Source organism: Mus musculus, chromosome 7 (assembly GCF_000001635.26).
Source record: "Mus musculus strain C57BL/6J chromosome 7, GRCm38.p6 C57BL/6J".
Classification (NCBI taxonomy): domain Eukaryota; kingdom Metazoa; phylum Chordata; class Mammalia; order Rodentia; family Muridae; genus Mus; species Mus musculus.
In genome coordinates, this window is record NC_000073.6 from 133076685 (window position 1) to 133095273 (window position 18589).

Below are 18589 nucleotides of genomic sequence, written 5' to 3' on the forward strand. Positions count from 1 at the left end.
TCACTATTAAGGCCACTTCTCAGAGAAAGTCCAGAGACATGTCCCACTTCCTTTCATGAATGGTCACTCACACAAGACATTCTCATGGACTACCGCACCCCGAAAGGGCAAATTACACAGCATTTTCTTTTTAAAGCCTGCTATTTATCCTTAGCTGGTATAAGTCTAGGGGAATTATCTTAATTGCTATGTGGAAAGAATGAATTGCAAAATGCATTTAGTTAGCAGGAAGACTTTATTTGTAAGCAGCTTGGGGCCAGGTGGGAGTCTTGAAGTTTGCCAAAAATAAACGAGTCAATCAATAAAGAAAGTAAGTGTGCTAGACTGGGGTTAAGCAGATGCCAAAGGGGAGGATGGAGCCACGGCCCAACAGCATCCTCCTGTCAGACCCAGACAAATTATTAGGCTAAGCCCAGGTCGAAGAGGACGTGGGATTCCTGGTAGCTCTTGGAGCACTGCTTTGGAAAATGCACTTGACTCTCTGCTCTTTAAGCAAAGAGAAAACAGGGACCTGAACCAGTTTTTTTTAAAAAAACAAACAAACAAACAAAAAACAACAAAACTCTACCATCTCTTGGGCTACCTGAAGCTAGAGCCACTGTAAAGATCTCATTAGCATTTATAGTTATACTCCAAGTTCAAGTTTAAGCCCTACTGTTCTCTAAGCCGGGCATGTCCAAGCACATCATGGAGGAGGTCCTGCCTTGAAAATCAACTCAGAGTGATTTAACCTGAGGCCGTATTAAAAAATAAAACCCACAGAGGCTGGAGAGATGGCTTTGTAGTTAAGAGCACATTTGGCCCAACACCTATGTTAGGTGGCTCAGGAACGCCTGTAACTCCATCTCCAGGAACTCCCACTTTCTCTTCTGGCTTTCGTAGGCACTACATACATATACAAACCCACACTTGACACATACACACACACATACACAAAATTAAAAAGAAAAACTGTTAAAGGAGATGTTACTTGTTGTCGCATTTGTTTATTTATTTGTTTGTTTGTTTATTGTTTTGTCTTGTTTTCAAGACAGAGTTTTTCTATATAGCCCTGGCTGTCCTGGAACTCACTCTGTAGACCAGGCTGTCCTCGAACTCAGAAATCCACCTGTCTCTGCCTCCCGAGTGCTGGGATTAAAGGCGTGTGCCACCACTGCCTGGCGTCTTGTGCATTTATAAACAGTCACAAGGCCAGTAGCAATGGTAACACTTAGATGATAAACAGTTCACAGAAAAAACCCCCGTTCTGCTCCAAAAATCCCATGTGAGATACCCCATTTGAAATTGAGCTCAATTTTTTAACAAGAAAGCTCATTCCCCTGCCTCCTTACTCATCTATAGCCCCAAACTTGACAACAAACAAAATACCATTTCTTCCCAATAAATCTGATCCTCTCGAAATACCCTTCTCCTTTCTACTCTCTGGGATGCAATCTCCAGCCTCAGGCAAAGGGCAGTGAGGGGTCACTGATACTTGCATCTAATATCCCCACCAGAATGCATCTGTGGTTCCTACACCCACAGGGGAGACCTCAGAGAGACCATAAGCCTTCTTGCCTGGCTTGCTCAAGTCTCCATGCAGCTGGCTACAGAGGGAGAGAGGACGTTGAGTCCACCCAAAGCCATCCGTGAGGAAGCAGCCTGAGGCTAGCCTCCATTCCCTGAGAACCATGTGCTGCTGGTCTCTCATAAGCTTAGGCATGACCTAGTGCCATTATACACTTGAGAAAACCTTTCGGAAGATCAAAGTCCCTAGAATGTCCTCCCTGATTACAAAATCTCCCTAACACTGGCAAAGCTGATCAAGCCACTTTGAACGGAACCGGGTTTGGGATGATACCACCATATCTCAACCCAAGATCTGCAGAAAGCTCCACGTGCAAACGAGTGGAACAAAGAATTGAGCTCTTCACTGGTCCCAAGGTCTACAGATTAGGAGGCATATACGCCCAATTCTACCCTGAAGTCTCCACATACAGATCGGCACACCAGAGGGTCTCAGTTCTGGCCATTAGAATCTTGAGCAAAGAGATGGCTATCTCACTATCTACCAGTGTCCAAATTGTGTATGTCCATAAAGAAGACAGGTGACTGTGGGCTCATGGGCTATGCTAAATAAAGCCTGCCACGGAGTCATCTTTGAGAGGGCCCTGCAGCAGGAATCACATGCTAGCAGAGAACCTTGGAAAACAGAATTCTGCCCCACGTGTGACAAAGTGAAAATTTATTTCCTCTTTGACCTTGAATAAACCCAACTGGATGGAGCAGGAGGCCAAGAGAACTGGTTAACACTTGAGACAACCAAACCCACCAGGAGGTGCAGGGAGCCCTGGAGCGCTAGAGAGCCTGCAGCTTAGGCCCATGCAGGAAGTGACACTTGGACTCTCTCAGGAGGAAGAAGTGTGGTTTTCCCTAACACTTCCCATTTATTCTTGGGAGTGGCTATGATGGGCTTGGTTTCCAAGGGGGAAATCAAGTAAAACAGGAAGCAGGGCTCCAGCTGCAGTCCCATTCACAACCAGGGAGTTCACTCCTTTGGTCCAGCACACCCATTTTCACACCCAACTCCTTGCTCCTTACAGACATTTCCCTTCTGGCTTTTGGTTTCCCACTGTGACAGCCTGACCTAACAACCTACAGCAGGATCACACGCCCTTCAGTAGCCACTGAGTCATTTACTGGAGCTAGCAACTACCACTGAGGACCCTGAAAACCGTCACATTGACACCTTAGCCCCGTTTGGGCATTTGTTTCTAATAAGGCAAGACTTGTCTGTTCTTTTCTGTTTTTTTCATGAAAGAAAGATTAACTTCCGGCCAGAAACAGATTGGAAGCCCATTGACTAGAGTGGTGACCTTACTTGATGCCATTGGACGGCTGATACCCAGCTCAGGTCAGCCTGGCCTGGTTCATAAGTCCCTTTTCCACTACACCGAGAGACCAGCAATGGCACTGTTAACTCTAAAGGCCCCACGCAGGGGTCCAAATCTATACTGTGATCATGATCTGTCAAAATACAGGGTATGGGGTTGGAGAAGGGGCTTAGTGATTACGAGCACTTTGAGCTATTGCAGAGGCTCATGGTTTGGTTTCCAGCCCACATATAACAAGTCACAACCATCTGTAACTCTAGTTCCAGTGGACCAGATGTCCTCTTCAGGCCTCTGAGGTGACCAGGCAAACACCCGTAAATATAAAATATTAAAGATAAATAAAAGCAGTGTGCATAAGCAGCCGGCTCCAGGTCCTCAGCCACCAGGATACTGATACTGCTTTATGTAAAAACAGCTATGGGCTCTAATGTGACTTCCATCCTTTTTACAGATATTTACAAAATGGATCCTTTCCCAAACCCCAAGAGTGTATCATCCATTAAAATAGACCAAGTGTCCCTCTGAGGAACTGCTCTCCAGCCAAGGAGCAACCTGGCCCAGGTAAGGGTGAGTGTCCATTTGTGGTGGGTACTTCCAGTTCCTAGAAGGAACTTGAACACCACAGTCCACCATGATAAGACATCATGCCAGGAACCCGGAGGTGGCAACTGAAGCAGAGGCTTACTGGCTTGCTCATCATGGTTTGGTCGGCCTGCTTTCTTATTATGCCCAACACAGAGATGCTACCATAGTGAGCTGAGCCCTTCCTCACCAATCACTAATTCAATAAAATGTCCCTCAGGATTGCCCTTTCCAAACAAGTCTAGCTTGTAGAAGCAGGCATAACAGTAGCCAGAGCTGAGCCTATTGGGCTTTCCTCATAGGTCCCCCAAAGAAGGTTCGTGGGTGCTCTTAAGTCCATTATCCTTCCTGCTGCTAAGACTGGTAATTGTCTAAAGACCACCAAGCACTCCTGTGTTAACCAATGTGAGTGCCTGTTCATTTTATTAAAGAATGTCTGGGAAAGGTAGACCAAATCTTTAAGAGGGCATGCAGGGCAGAGGTGGGGCACTGCAGCCAACCTACCCTCTTCCTTCCTCCATGCACGCCAAAGGGATAGTATTTGCTGACAGGCACAAAGCTGGAGCAACATCTGTGAGCCTAGGACGGGGCTAGCTGCACTGATCTTGCCCCATGAAGAAGAAAGGGATGAAAGCAACCCTCTTTCAATCTGTAACACTGTAACCTCCCTCTAGCATTCTGTTCGCACTTGAGACTTATCTTAGTCCCCTGTGGGTCACCAGTTGTTGCTCCCAGAAGATGAGAAAGCTGGGTTAGAGGCCACAATGCCAGCTGTGACTGTCTTGACCATAGCTTGAACCTCTAAACTACTGAGCTACACTCAAGATTGATGGCCTTTTTTTGAATGGCGCTGTTAGTTCCGGGGGAAATACCTTTTTATTTTTAAAGCAAGGGTTGGAGGGGGAGGGGGTGTCAATCATATCAATGAAGTTGACTTTTGAGCAAGACCCCCCTTTTTTGTGCACGATGGCTAAAAGCACATTGAGAGGAAACTAAAAACCAAGCCTCAATGCTGGTGCAGGACTGAACTACGCCCGATCAATATTCTCTCTGCCACATCCCTCCTCCACTACACCCCAGTCCCCATCGACTCTCAGGGGAAAAAAAAAAAGTCATTAGATGCACAAGACATCCCCAAGGCTGGAACTCCAAAAGCATAAGCCATGCCATGCCGGCCGCCATTGCCAGCCGGCCACGACCCTTTAACGCCGTCCATCTCCCATCTTACAAAGTAACTGGATGGCAAGAAACCATCTCCCTAATTCATTTTTATTCTCTTTAATTAATACGTCCAAAAGTCCTACCATCCTAGAGTTTCCTTGTAAGATAATTTCCGCTGACTTATCTCCAGAGCAGCAGCAGCAGCAGCAGCAGCAGCAGGGATCTCTTGCCACTGGACTGTATTGCTTCAGAGTTAATTACATGTATTTTGCTTTTGATAAATGAAAATACCAGATGCAATTAATTGAAAGACAATCAATATGCTCCTGCCATGAGACATCCCGAGGAAGCATCCAGAGGCTGCCAGCGATCCATAGTCATCTGCTAATTGAAAACACCTTCCAAAGGGGATTTTAGAAAACAACTTTTACCTGGAGATATTTTACAGTAACTCACCGATAGAAATGCGTCCACAAACTCTACAGCTCACGCGATGGGCTGTCCGTCTTTTTCAGGAGGTGCAGCTTTGTCGGCTTGCAACCATTTACAGTGATGAAGCCCTGCAAATGCAATGGATGGAGTCAGCGAGGAAACAGCCCTGATCTGTTTACATCCAGCCATTCTTTAATTGCATTTTCCCAATGCCTTCAACTCAAAGCTACCAGGGTTATTAAATGGTTTCATTAAAAATACTATTTGTCTTGCTGTAGCCGCAGAGCTGATCAAATTAAACAGTAGAGCACCAGAACAAATGGACCCTTTCCATCCACTCTGACACAAAGCCAAGAGTGCAGAACCAGAAAGGTGGTAGTGTCATCGGCATGAAAATATCACTTGGCTTCCTTTACAGGGCCACATAGCACGCCAAGGAACCAAACAATCAATACCTCCAAGCAAAAAGTGTTAGCAAGTGTTCTAAGAGATACAGAATTATAAAGTGCATTTCATAAGCTCCTGGTTTATAAGTGCTATTAGCATAAATGCTGACAACTGCTAATCTACTGGAACTCTGATGAACGGCTGCCGCTGTCCATTAATAGAAGGCATTTTAACTCACTACTGAAATTGATTACCCAGTTAAGAATTCAATCCTAACGTTCAATAAAATCGCACTTTTCTTGGCAAATGCAATATGAAGCTAGGTATTGCATTAAACAGCACTCACATTCATTTTACCCAGGTAGAGCAGGGGGAAATACATGGTAGCATCGCAGGCACCTGACCTGCTTGCTGCTCAAGCAGGCAGAGCAGCAGCAGGGGCAGGGTACTGAAGCCAGTCCTGTGGATGAGAGGAAAAAGCCAACATCTGGCCTGGAAGAATGGCCAGGTGTCTTTCTCTGTGGCTTTTCCATGAAGATGGAATTCCACCAGTGGGGGTTGCTATGCAACTACAGTGCTCACACACGGAAAACACCCTCCTGCTAGAAAGGGGAAAGCCACACTTTACAGACATGAACCCTTGCCGACAATCTTAACCTGTCTGCCCTCTCCCCGCAAACTCACCAGTTAACCTGGTCAGTATCACCACAAATAAAAAAAACCACCACACTCTAACAAAAGCCATAAAGTCACTAACGAGCCCCTCAGCCAGCCATGATGTCCCCCACCATAACAATGCGGGGGTCAGGAAGGGACTGTCTACCTCAGGGATGCTAGGGTAAAGGCATGCAGCAAGATGCTCAGTCCTATCCACTCCTAGCATCTGAAGATGCTCTAGGTCGCTAACAAAGCATTCCTCATTTAAAACAAGGAGGCCGGGCTAACAGGCAAAGAAGCAGTTCACTGCCCACTGTATCACCACTATCTTACAAACCAAGCACCCAGTATCCCAAGTATGGTAGGATAATGTAGTCATTCTAGTCTCTTGAGTGTCAGGAACAGAAGGACATGCACAGCTTTGAAAGGTCTAGAGCCTCCATCCAAAGGACCATCCTCCTCCTGCGGTGGCAGCACTAGTTACCTACACCTCGCTCTCCTCCTATACTCGTGGGTTATCTCCTCTAACACCTTCCCTCCTCTTTAGTCAGTGTTCAAGATTCTTTAGTCTCTGAGCACAGGAGGGGATCAAGTATTAATGATCAAAACAGCTCATCTCCGTGTAGTATGGCTTGTCCTGCCTGGTGTGCCAGAGAAACTCTTCCCATTTTCAATTATTCGCTTGGTAGAATACAAAATGTTTACGTCTCTGTCTCTCTCATACACACACACTATATATGTAAACGTGTGTGTGCGCGTGCGTGTGTGTGAATTTCCAGGTGTAATGGTAAACAAACACTTTTAATCCCAGCCAGCATTTAGGATACTGAGGCAGGTAGATCTCTGATACAGCATAAGACTGTCTCAAAAAGAAAAAAGAAAGAAAGAAAGAAACTCCTGAAGCATAAAGAAATAACATAGCCACTTGACAAAACTGGCCCTCTCAGAAGTGGATGAAGTATGATCAGTCTAGTGTTTCTCAATCAAGAGCCAGATCGGAGGAAAAGAGAAACACTCTTCCCCTGCCTGGTCTTAGTAGGTGTGGCACAGGCTGTCTAGTTGACAGCCCATACATACATAGTGAGGAGGGAACACAATTGCACCTCCAAGAGGGCTTCACGGAGGTGGCCATCCATACCTGGTGGAATTTCAAGCTGGAGATTCGACAGAGCCTGTAGCCTTCAGCCTGAGCCTAGGATGCCAGCTTATTTAGTGGATTAAAAACATTAAAAGGCTTGGAAGACTGTCAGAACCTTTCAGGCAGGTACCCACTGTTACTAGAGGGTTGGAAGAAGCACTTACAAAAAGAGTGGAGCTACAGAGCACCTATGAATTCACACACTTGTCTCAGCAGATACTTGCTGACAGTGCAGCCTTGAGTGGTGCCCTGAGGATGTACCAGGGGAAATTGTCTTGGCAGGTTTCTCTAAGAACTTCCAGGAGTATACAGCCAGACACAGAAATGACTTAGCCGATTAAGATCACCGCCGTTCCTAAAGCAGGAACCACAGGATCCTAAGCAGCCTCAGTACAGGCTTGCCTGGCAACCTTTCCTGCCTCAGCAAGGGAGGGGCAGCCAGGCCCACTAACCCTCACCTTTCCCCTCTTCCACTCGGGGTCAGAGATAGCGCACTGAGCTGCAGACATGAACGGAACAGTAGGCGCCATGGGGATTCGCACCAGCCCAGTAAGCAGAAAGCGATGGATGTGCAGGCACGTGGGGACTAAGAATCAGACAGGACATCCAGAAATAAGTGGGGTTCAAGGGCCAGCAGCTGAAGGGGTGCAATCTCTTCCACTGAGCTCAACTTTCTGGGCCCCGGGGCGATCCAGGTCCTGGGGCATCATGGCTCCTGAATCACCACTTTGAGTATCATGTGCCTGGTCTAAGTACAAGCCTACTCCAGGAAGGCCTGACCTATCGGGCATGAAGCAATGTGTTTGGGTTGTTCCACGGGGAAAAGCAATTTATACAACCATCCACTGCAGGGCAGAATTAAGCAGCCCCTATCAGACACACAGAGCATGCACCAGCATGGTGCCATCTGGGCAGGTCTGGGATGCTGTCACTTTTGAGCAGGCAGGTTCTCAATTCTATTAACCACTGCCTTTATAATAAATAAGCCACATTAACTAACTTGGAAACAATTTCCTTCATGGAGGATGAAAATGATCCTGTAAACTAATTCTTCTGGTGTCCTTCATAGCAAGGTGGGTATCACCACACTTGAGGACAACCTATCCTTACCTGGGAGGCTCAAGAGTGCCAATGGCAAGGAAGAAAGCATCCTTTGGGCAGGACTTTACATATCCAGGTTTTGTGGAATTCAGCAAACTGAGGAACAGGAAACATGTCCGGCTGGCTTTAGGTTGTAAGAATGTGAAAAGCCTCAATGTCTATCTGTAGCTTGGGGAACTCGTGTCTTCAAATAGGACAACCAGTGACAACTGTAAGCAAGCCTTGGAAGCCCCATACGTTAGGACAGTAAAATAGACAGTGTCCCAGCGCGGATACAGACATAGCCATTCAAGTGCCCAAGCCTTGGCTGGGTCTCCACAGACTACTAGGTGACAGGAAGCACAGTCCTGGGAGACTTGAGGGGACATTGGGTGACAAGAGCATCCCTACCTCACTGGCTCCTAGAAGGAGGGGGAGGGGAAAGGGGATGGCATAGCAGGTGGGGAGTCTTGGCAGTCACTGGAAACAAGGAATGCCCCTTGATTATCGGGATCTGCTAAGCAAAGCTGCTTGAGGCCAAGTTGGAATGAAAAGTTGGACCCATGAACATCAACAACCCACACACCGATGTCATTTTGTGACCTCAACATGAGTCACCACACCCAAACCTGCCCAGCTAGCCAGGAAAGAGAAGGCAGCTGCTGTGATCAGCCTGACCACGGGCTCCCCAGGATGGGGTGTGAGGCAGTGTCTATAGGAACTTGAAGGACTACAGACTAACCATCTTCTCTTAAAACAGGGACATGAGGAATGCCTGTCAGCAGATCAGGAGTCCCTGAAATCCAACCTAGCTCAAAGATGTCTGACCGCCAAAATCTTCAGCCAAAACTCACTAGGGCACCTTTCAACCTCTGCCCAAACATCACCTAACGGAGTCTCACCTCGGGCCCAGCATCCCAAACAGTACCCAGGTCAAAATGACCACTGAGGACCACGCTACTGTTTGAGAGATTCGGGAACAGGCAGGGAAGAAGTAGATACAAGAGGAAGCCCAGGTTGAACTAGCACCAGCTAGGCATCCCTCTCCCCATGACAGTGAGATGCTCCCTGAGAGCCTAAGCACCAGGCAGCTACCAATACTCAGCTGAACAAAGGACAAGGGGCATTGAGTGGAGTCCAGAGAGGTGTGGCCAGACATTTGGGACACAGACTGTCACTATAACAAGATAGAACCTAGACACTTCAGGTTCCATCTTCAGCGTAAGGCTGAAGGTCAGGGGGAGGCATGATGGGAGCATGAAGAATCTACAGGGCAGAGTTCTCACAGAGCCACTGGAGGAAGCATTGATCATCTAGCTCTAGGAGCCTTCTTTGAAACTTTGGCTAGCAAGATGGCTCAGTGGGTAACTCCGAAGGTCCTGAGTTCAAATCCCAGCAACCACATGGTGGCTCACAACCACCTGTAATGAGGTCCGACGCCCTCTTCTGGTGCATCAGAAGACAGCTACAGTGTACTTATATAATAATAATAAATAAATCTCTGGGACGGAGCAAGGAGCAAGAAGGGACTGAGTGAACAGGGCTGACTGGAGCAAGCAGAGGTCCTAAAATTTAATTCCCAACAACCACATGAAGGCTCACAACCATCTGTACAGCTACAGTGTACTCACATACATCAAATAAATAAATCTTTAAAAAAAAGAAAAATCAACTTTGGCATATTTTCCCTAGTCTGAGACAAGTGGTCAATATTTACAGAAAAGTAAAAAGTCACTACGTGAGAGGTTTGGTAACATTAGGAATATTGTGTTACCTATATATACCATATATTATGTGAGAGGCCATACATATAGTTTGGTGTGATGAGAGATACAGATTTCAAGCATTCCAAAATATGTAAAAATATAAGAATATCTATAGGTCAAATGGGAAATGAAATATAAAACATATGCAGATTTTTTATTTAAAAATATTCTCTAGTGAATGAATTTAATCTTAATATATACATATATGCATGAGACAAAAAAAAAGTGTTATCTCTTCATGCTACAGTTGAAAGTGATTCCCTAAAATATATAATGGAACAGTTATTTGTTCGCTTTCTTCCCACTGCCCTGTATGTGGCCATGTTCTGCTCGGAGCATGTGTTTCCTGACATCAAGAAAACACTGCAAGTTCCCAGGACAACGGGGACAGAGCTGAAGCTGGGGACAGAAGCAGGGTGCTCCCTAGGCTACTTCTGTCTGGTTTTCCAGCCACCCAGACCCTGACTTGGGGCGTGAGTCCTTAAAATAGCTACAGTACAAGTAGGTATATGAAAGTGGAGTGTCCTTCAGAGTTCAAGCTACTACAAAATGATACCTGTCCCCTCCAGGGAATCCCAATTCAGAAGTCAGAATTAAAGTGGCCAATTATCTCTGAGACAGGGAGAGAGAGACAGCCTTGGAACGTTGCATCCATGAGGACAGTAATTTGTAAATGCTAAATGGTATCCCCCTTCATACAATGTGGCAAGGCATATATGTCTTAAAACCAGCTTGAGCCAGGTATGGTGATACACTCCTGCAATCCAAACACTTGGGAGGCGTAGAGAGAGGGCTACAGAGATCGAAAAAAAGACCAGCCTGAGCTAAACAAACAGCAAGTTCAGGGGTAGCCTTAACAATTCATATATAGGGTCTCAAAAATCAAACAAGCAAGAGGGGTGGTGGTGGCGCATGCCTTTAATCCCAGCACTCGGGAGGCAGAGGCAGGCGGATTTCTGAGTTCGAGGCTAGCCTGGTCTACAAATGAGTACCAGGACAGCCTGGGCTATAGAGAGAAACCCTGTCTCAAAACAAAAACAAAACAAAAAAACCAAACAGCACTCAAATATTTTATGTGGAATTAAGGTTCCCAGAACTTGCAGTTTTTACAGTTCTCGCTGAAATGTGTCACAGCCAGAGGGCTGTGGAGCTTCTACTTGAAAAAGCAGGCCCACACAGACCCTGCTGGACATGTGCATCAAGTGAACACCCCTTGCTAGTCTCAGGACATAACTGCTGCTAACAATGTTGACATCTATTAGTCCTTTGGACAGGATCTGTTTCTTACTAGTTACTCTGCTCTACACAATACAAGGAAGAAAACTGACAAAGCTATGGGCTTTTCTTAACCAAATCATGGTGACACAAGCCCCACTGGGCACCTGAGAAATGGGACATGGTGTGCAGGGCCCTTGAAGATGTCCAGGTTTCCTTAGACTGATAGCATGCACGCAAGGCTGCATGAATGCCCCACTGAGGATCATCTTGATGCCTACATCCAGCCAATGTTACTTACTGTTACTGATGGGGAGAGAGAAGAGGGAGGAAGTCATTTGACATCTCACTGCATCTATTACTTCTGCTACATCTCTATGTGCATCTAGCAAGATAAGAGGTTGGAGAAGTGGTTCAGTGGGTAAAAAAAAAAAAAAAAAGCTGCCTCCCATATGTAAGGACCTAAGTTTCCATTCCCAGAAGCCAAGTAAATAAAGTCAGAGAGGTAACATGAAGGGTAATCCCACTTCTCTGATGGTTCAAATGAGAGGCAGACACAGGAGAAAAGGCCGGGTCCTGTTGGCAAGAACAGGCACTGGTCTCGGGTCCCTGCCTTCTGGCACCTAGCCCATAAGAACACACCGCTCCCTGAACTCTGACCTTCCACTGGAGCCCGTAGTTCTAAGAAATTCTGTCTGGCTTGTTTTCTTCCAGATGCTACAATCCCAGTTATCCCCAAGCCACATCTGACAGAAGGCTTCTGATCTGGGGCCTAGGGTGAGAGAGAAAAAAAAAAAGAGCCCTGGGGCAGCTGGGAAAGTGGGCAGCTTGGGATCAGAACTCCCTGATCCAGCCTGGGTGAATCGAAACTACAGACAGCAGGCTGGAAACAGGCTACAACGGTCCCAGCCACCATGTGTATACACACTGGGCTGGCTGGCTTCCAATGCCCAGCTCACTCAAAAACAGTTCTGGAACTGGAGTGTTCCAACAGATCGCCAGGGTCGGCCGAGCTGCCTGGCCCAGAGCAGACCCACGGTTATGCCCCTGTTCCTCAGGAAGCTCTGGGACCCAGTCGGTGGCCTGCCTCAGCCTCTGTGCCAGCCTTTTACATCAGGCAAAAGGTCTTTTCCTAGCACTGGGTCTGTCCTCCCACACCCTCCCTTTTAAGGAGTGGAGTGCTGGCTCTGCGGCTAGCACTCACAGTAACTCCCTGCTGATTCAAAGACTCCAAAAGAAGAAAATTACAGGAGCGTCCTTGCTATTTCCGCCTTCATTGTCTCCGGGCTTGCACTTTTCTCAATTCACCCCAGAGTTTATCCTTACTATCACCAGGCAACAATCATGAAAAAATACCTCTCCCCCCAAAATGCTCAGTGACGTACAGTGTGCGGGTGAAAAAAAAGATTTCAATGCTAATACTGCTCCCCCACCCCTAGATTTTTATGAAACCTTAAATGGCCGTTTTCTTGAAGAAGTGAGCCATTTTCAAACACCAGCATCACTTGGCTCCAAAGCTGCTTCTCGTGGGGGGGGGGGGGGGGAAGGGACCACCCATGAATCTTCCACATGAATAAAAATTACATTCTACATAAATTAAATATATAATTTGATTAAACATGTTTATGTCTTTGTGATGACATTTAAAATAGAAGTAATCATTTTCTTTTTTTTTAAACAAGAAAAACTCTTTCAAATATAATTCGAAGCTGTCAAACCAATCTTCTGCTACAGATCTTTTAAATGTCACATACCTTCAAAAGGAGATGGCAGTTTCCTTTTAAATATGCAATTCCAAACAGTGCGCTCTGAATCAAGACTGTATTAAAATACACCGCTGGCATTTATCCCGACTTAAGTAGCGCCCTTTCCCCCTCTCTCTGAGTGGATGGGCTTCTATGGTAGATGTGCTTGGAAGCCCCGCAGAGGTGTCCCTCCCCAGGACAGCTCTCTCGGTTCGGGGAAGAGCCAGTAAGTGCGACAGCAGTTGACTGCACACCACAGGGCTGGACACCAAACCCACTCCTCATACCTTATGAGGGCAAAGGTGTCCTCTGCTGAATCTGGCTCATGCCCAATCCAGATGCCTCACTGAACTCTGTGTAACCCACTTTTGGCATAGCGTTGATGGCCCATTGTAAGACAGTGTTAATCAAATGCAAGAAAAACTCCCAGCTCATTCTCATAAGTCAATGACCTACATATTCAATTGCTTATTCACCATCCCGGTAGCAAACACTGCTATATTTAAACCCAGCACAGCTATATCTTTTTTCTCTAAAATGCTTAGAGACAAATAATCCTTATGTCCCAGCCTTCTTCCTCTTGTCGGCATCAAGCGTTTGGGGAACTCAAAAGAGCCCACTGTTCCATCTCTCTAACCTGGGATAGGAAGAGACATTTCCATAAACAGCAACAGTCCCGCTGCAACTCTAGCATAGCACCTGGCTCACAGTAAGTGCTCAGGGGGTAAAAACAGATCAGATGACTTCAAGTTAGTTAAACACAGGTGACAAGCATGTCACATACAAAGCGTGCAGCATATATCACAGCAAGGACCAACATCCTAATTAGCTTGGGCCACAAGAGAGGAAAGGGAAAGATAAGAGTTTGGCGATAAAATGAAAGACTGGTGGGAACCACGCAGTTCAGCCACTCCCATCCCTTAGTGTTTCATCCAAGCTTTAAGGAAGAGCGTGAATTGAGCAACCGAATGTCCAAGATGACGTGAACTATTGGGGCAGAGTATCTGAAATAACACAAGGAATCCACCCATTCCCCCACCAAGAGGCAGATAGCTGCAGCACTAAGGTGGAGCCAGTAGGACTGGGAAACTTCAAGACAGCCAATCATGTAGAGGAGTGTGAAGGGGGCGGAGCACACTTCTCTGTGGTGCTCAGGTACAGCCAAGGGAGAATGTCACTCATCAATCCTGAATGGGAACTAAGCACTTACAAGCTCCAAGCCATCACCACAGGATCTGGCTGTCAGTAAGTAGTGGCTCAGGGGGGAGACTGAGGCAAGACAAGAGGATTGGTATGGACTACATAATAAGACTCACCTAAAACTACAAAAAGTTGTGAATGAAGGTCAAAGCAGGAGGGAGGGCAAGGAGGCAGGAAAGAGCAGGAGCAACTACCACCAAAATTCTTACTACAGCGATAGCCGATTCCAGTCACTGAGGCTTGAAGAAATCCAGCGAGAGAGTCCAAGGACCTGTTCTCTTTAGAATTCTGGCAGATTTCCTTTCCAGGGTGGCAAGGCCCTCCCGGTGCAGAGGACTAGAACTTGCTAACACCATTCTGAAATCTGGCATTTGGTGCATCCACAACTGCACAGAGAGCTGAGGATGAGCCGGGATGCAGGGCAGGGCGGGGCAGGGCGGGGCCAGGCCCATCAACCCCATCCTCAAGCCTCACCCTTCATACTTCCCTAGAAAGGATGCTGCATTCGTTACCACCTCCTCTCCCAGGTACCAGCATTCCAATACTGGGCCTTGCTCTCAGCCCCTGGGTCAGATGTATCTAATATCCACACATAGCAAATAAGCATATGCTCTTATGCTGGTTTGACCTTACCATGGCATGCGTGGCGCACATTCAATGGAAGCTGCATTTGGAATGCAGAAATCTGACCTTTTTCCTCAAGCCAGCAATGCATGCTATAACCTGCTGTTAAGACTGGGCCGTCGCACCAGGCCTCAATTCCCTCCCAGGTAGCAACAGCTCGGACACCTAGCTCTTTGGAACAAAATGGAAACATCAACTGAACTAGTTATAGTTTTCAAATCCTACTTGGAATCAAATGACCCTAGACAGGGCTCCTCACCACACCCCTTCCTTCAATACTGTGCTTCTTTTTAAAGAGGTCTCAGACATGAGCCAAAAATTGCAAAAAATGCAAACCTAGATAAGTTCCTGGTGACAAAGGACCTCACTGCCACCATCCCGACATAAGCCCGGTGGCAATGCTAGGGGGAGTGGCACAGGGAACAGGTGACATTCATATCAGAATATATCACAGAATATATACATCAGAATACCTCCTTAGTTTGGAGACCACAGGCCTGAGCACAGCCACCTAGCATCCAGTGGTAAGTCCTCAAGGTGGTTGGTGGAAGGAGGCCACAAATCAGTAAGATGGAATCCATTCAAGGACATCCTGCAACTCTACAAAACCGTCCCTCAGAAACTAACAGCCCCATACAGACCCTCCTGCTGCCTCAGGCTGCACTTTTTGGGAGCCTAGCATTTTGATGGGAAGAGGCAGCAGGAAAAAAAGAGAGAGAGAGAGAGAGCTGAAGAACCAATCATGTTGAGTAAGCAGAAAGGTGAGTGCCCTCACCTAGGGACTCCACACCTCACTTCCAACAGAAAAAGAGTGCAAACCATCTTGATAAGGGCAGAATCCTGGACTTGATCCCCAAATCCAGCCAAGCAGAAAGCCAGAGTTCATTAAGTGGCTTACAAAACACCTGTTTTTTTTTTTTTTTTTCATTTGTTTTTTGAGACAGGGTCCTGGTATCATAGCTTAGCCTGTGACTACATAGTGATCCCACCTACCACGGCATCCAAGCTACTATAATTACAGACATGTGCCACCACATGTTTTACAACTTGAAAAGGTCTATCGATTAAAGGTAAAAGAGCTTCAGGCAAAATGAGTATACACGGTGCCAACATACATCATACTGTGTGGTGTGGTGTGTGTGTGTGTTACATATAACACACAGATGAAGTATTATATGGAAAATTCTAGAATAAGTAAGACTTGTTGGGGGCGGGGGGCGGGGGGATCAACTATACCAACCAACCAGCCAACCAAACAAATAAACAAAATACCTATTGGCTGCCTGTGGTAAACATGGAGGTGGTAAAGGACACGGGCCACACCACACAAGGCCAGCAAGAAACTTTCTAGATGGACCTGTTAAGTTCTCTATTATCTCGATAGGGTGTACATGTCAGAATTCATCAATGGCACAGTGACAGCCAACATAGGTCATATGGCCGCTCTTTTCCAGCCAATCCCCATTGCAGCCCAGCAATACATCCTCTACATGACATGATGCTGAGATATTCTAGGTGAAGCTGAGGTCTGAAAGGCAGCCCAGTGATGTGGCCAAGACCAAGGAAGAGCAGGGAGCAGAGGGAGAGTGCGCAGTGCTGGCTGGAGAGGCTCCGATGGCTGATCTGCGCTCGCTGTTGACTGACACTCGTAGCCAAAGATCAAACCAGAATCAAGCTGATCTGCTAAGGAAATCGCAGTAGCTCATTAGGGAAACCTTCCACTCCATCAGTTCAGGGTCTGTCTTGGGAATGAACCACCAAGGACCGAACGAAGCCTTAGGACCAGCAGCACTCCATGATGAACAGACAGACCCACGGACCTGTGACTTTTAAAGCTCCTGCTCACATACTGAAGACCATACAAATTCAGGCCAATAAAGCTCAAGGTTCCTGGCCTGGGGAGATGGCACAATGAGTATGGCGGCCTGCCTAGAGTCCCAGTGCTGGAGAGATGGGAGGCAGAGATGAGATTCCCCAAGACAACTGGCTATCCAGCTCAATCAGCAAGCTCTTGTAGAAAGCAGCGACACACACTCTGCTTCACCCATGTGTACACACATACACACACTTCACACACACACCCATATATACATAATACATTAAAACAAACAAACAAACAAACAAACAACTTATGATCTCATCCCAGAGAAAGGATCAGAATACAAGGGTAACGACTCCCAGGTTTCCCCATGGCTTCGAGGCTCATTAAGGCCAGCAGCCCACAGGGCATTTGACTCTCTCATTCCAAGCCTTGTCAGGGTAGTACAGCCTTTTTTTTTTTTTTTTGGCTCAACAGCTTGTCAGGTCCCTTTGGAAGGACACTGCTAAACAACACATGATTCTAACAAGGCTGCCATTAAATAAAGTGGGATTTCTCAATGCGAAGTTCCCGTTCCAGAGTAGGTCACAGGCAGCTGTACTTACAAGCCTCTCTCAGTACCCAAGAGGCTTTTTAAAGTATTAAGTAGAGAAAATGCATGTAACTTCCCAGTTAAAATACAGTGCAGACACTCTAAAAGGTTGAGGCGGCATCCACTCCATTTTCATTGCCAGATGGCAGGACACTGCGATAAAAGCACATACTTCGATAAAAGACTCAACTGCGGTGACCCTTGATGCAATACTAGCCATCGCTCTTGCATCAGGGAAGATCCTGAAACCACCTGGTAGAGGATTCTCAGTTTTGGAGGGATGCATCCTGAAATCTTAGGGAAGAAATTTAGCCTCCTGTCCAGAACGGAAAAAAAAAAAAAAACAACCTGATTTCTCTAACTCACTTGATTACAAACAGATGTGTATTGGAATCAGGCTCTTCCACAGGCCGAAGCCAAGCCAACAGACTCTTGGGGGAAGCTAGAGGGCCTGGGAGGCAGAGGGAGATGACCATCCATGCAGTGTATGTAGTCCAGAGATAGCAGGGAGCTGGGCAGGAGACTGAGACAGGAGGATTACAAACTTAGTTGTTGTGGCCCTATCTTCAAATAGAAGAGCAAACTGTGTAGTATATGAGAAGCTCCAGGTTCAGTCTCTGGCACCATAAAGTAAAACTTAGACCAGAATGACTTTATAAACCACAAGCGAGGAAAAACAGCTGTCAAGATATGGCGTGGATTGATTTAATAACCACGATTACAGAGATGTTAAAATGTTACCAACCAGTGAAATCGAGTACGCACTGAAGTACCTTACTCTAACCAGTAAGGTTAGAAACACAGGCATCTCCACTTCGGATAAAAAAAAACCCTGGAGCTCCCCAGTATTAGACTTGTCTATCACTCCACTGGCAGAATGGGGAAGGAGTTTCTGGCCAGTCTCTGAACCGGTTGCCTGGAGCAGGTTAAGTTCTCCACAATTGCCTTCTGCCACACAAACTCCAAGCAACCATGCCAAGCTCCGAGTCACATCCAGACTCACCAAGCACTTCTGTATAGAAGAATATTCTATCAACTCTTGGAGGGGGAAAAAAAAAAGCCACTAAAACATGACATTCAAGTGAGAATGGATGTTCAAAAATATCAAAAATAAGCTTCCAAGTTAGAAAACCGCTGAGGGTTATTTTCACATTCTAATGAATTTAGTTTCATAAACACAAATCAAGCAGACACTCTCAAAATTCTAATGGTATGGTATAAAACAAAACAGACAAACAAACAAGAAACAAAAAACTCTTATTGCCAGAGTATGGATGCCATTGAGAAAAATATGTAAGGAACGACTCACTGCAAAGGG

The 18589-nt window shown here is 46.4% G+C and overlaps 1 protein-coding gene across 14 annotated transcripts in view; it reads right to left on the reverse strand.

Annotated features, from left to right (window-relative positions):
* Nucleotides 1-18589, reverse strand: part of Ctbp2 (C-terminal binding protein 2) — a 137012-nt gene that overhangs the window by 89687 nt on the left and 28736 nt on the right. For all 14 annotated transcript variants that reach the window (XM_006507308.4, XM_030242064.1, XM_030242065.1 and 11 more), the window contains one exon: nucleotides 5073-5176. The gene's annotated coding sequence lies outside the window, so the exon portion shown is untranslated. Of the gene's footprint in view, nucleotides 1-5072; nucleotides 5177-18589 lie in introns of those variants that run through there.